The sequence below is a fragment of the Daktulosphaira vitifoliae genome, unplaced genomic scaffold (genome assembly GCF_025091365.1).
Source record: "Daktulosphaira vitifoliae isolate Bord-2020 unplaced genomic scaffold, ASM2509136v1 Scaffold_4, whole genome shotgun sequence".
Taxonomy (NCBI): domain Eukaryota; kingdom Metazoa; phylum Arthropoda; class Insecta; order Hemiptera; family Phylloxeridae; genus Daktulosphaira; species Daktulosphaira vitifoliae.
The window spans coordinates 2,392,828-2,394,522 of NW_026099575.1; the positions used below are offsets into that span (position 1 = coordinate 2,392,828).

The 1,695-nt window shown below is 30.9% G+C and overlaps 1 protein-coding gene across 3 annotated transcripts in view; it reads left to right on the forward strand.

Annotated features, from left to right (window-relative positions):
- LOC126905345 (sodium-independent sulfate anion transporter-like) overlaps positions 1-1,695 on the forward strand; it is a 26,924-nt gene that overhangs the window by 3,474 nt on the left and 21,755 nt on the right. The window contains exon 2 of one of the 3 annotated variants that reach the window (XM_050684966.1): positions 899-1,038. The exons of the other annotated variants lie outside the window; for them this stretch is intronic. The gene's annotated coding sequence lies outside the window, so the exon portion shown is untranslated. The remainder of the gene's footprint in view (positions 1-898; positions 1,039-1,695) is intronic. 3 annotated transcript variants of the gene reach the window in all.

Consider the following 1,695-nt stretch of genomic DNA (forward strand, 5'->3'; position numbering starts at 1 on the left):
GGGAACGAGGGAAATTTTTTCAATTTTGAAGGGTAATGTCTTCGACTAGATACGATTTGTGATCTTTTGACGTATCGTTGAAAGAAATCCGTTCGGTGAGAGCTGAGAAAAAGTGGTAACAGACACAAAAAAAAAAAAAAACACATCATAGTGAAACCAATACCTTCTCAGCTTCGCATCGAAGCTAAAAATTCCGAGTATATTTCGAAACTATGCGCATTTAACCTACAAAAAAAAGTGAGGTAAAAATTTTTCTGATCTGAGCGCTTACCAGTGCGCGAGATTTCTTAAGAAATGTTTTTGAACATTTAAACATAGATTACATTTTAGTAGCTTTGAATTCTGTAAAATGTTGAGCCATTAAAATTAAGCCATTTTAAAGTTTTCATTTTTGTTACTAACTGTCTGACTCATCAAAATTAATAATACTCTCCATATAGATAAAAACGTGATATATAACATAAAGATAGGTAAGACTATACAATTTTTTATAATGTAAGTAGGATGAAATTGAATGATTATAAATGCACAAATTTTTATTTCGAACTTTCATCTAATATAATAGCAATACACATAAGGACCAGAACTTTCTGATCTAAAATATAATATGGTAAATAGTATAAGAGAAAAAAATTATTTACAATTACCCCCTTTGTTTAAATTTACTACACTTCATCCTATAGGTAAAAAGCTGGAAATCTTATTTTCTCAAAATAATTGCTCTTAAAGACATGAGTCATTTGATGGTGGCAAATCTGGCATTTGTTCTTTGTTAGTTTTTAGTGGCTCATGAAAATTATTTAGTTTGTTGGATTAAACCTGTAAAAATAAATAATATTCTCAACAAAAACTGTCAAATAGGATCAAGTTTAAAACTCATTGCCGTGTTATGCTTTAGCACGAATTTAATCAAGAACTGAATTACAACATGACGTGGCCTCCCAGTTAGCCGGGACCTAGAAGAGAAGTCCATTGTCCATGCTGCATTGAGTGGAAGTGGGGGAAAGAATCTGCGAATGGTTGGCAAAAATATAGAGAGTAAGGAAATGGGTTTTTGTCAATGTTTGTAACAATTGACATGTTTCCTTACTTACTGAACACTCTGTATAACTGACAATCCATAAGAAACTTTATGCAAACACAACCCATTCATTATCTCTTCTTTCTAAAAAATATTAAGCAGTAATATAAATGGTTTTTCTAAATTTTGAAATCCCTTTCCTATCTTACGTTTCAAATCACCTAACAGTAAAAGGTCCAGGACGGACATGAGCGTTCTCATGGGGTATATGGGCATATATATAACTCCCCCCTGATAAGAACAAATAAATCGTATTATTGGGGAGGGGAATATAAATATTCTTACACCTAGCTTTTGATTAAATTAATTTTTATTACCGGTACATTTATTTTCAAGAATATTTTAAATATAAAAAGAACATGAACTGAGCCGTTTTTATAAAATAATTTTTCATAGAATCCCAATAAAAAACTATTTTTCTAGTCCCTGACTTGAATAAATTGAAAACTGACAGTGATTAAAATCACTATTATAATATAGTTTGATGTAAATGCTCACAATGAAGATTTAAGGAAAAAATTTAATGAGAAGAGGAGTGGCTATCAACCTCCCCCTTACTCCAAGATCTAATATTTGGAATAGATAACTAAATGGTAAAACCTCTCCTGATAATA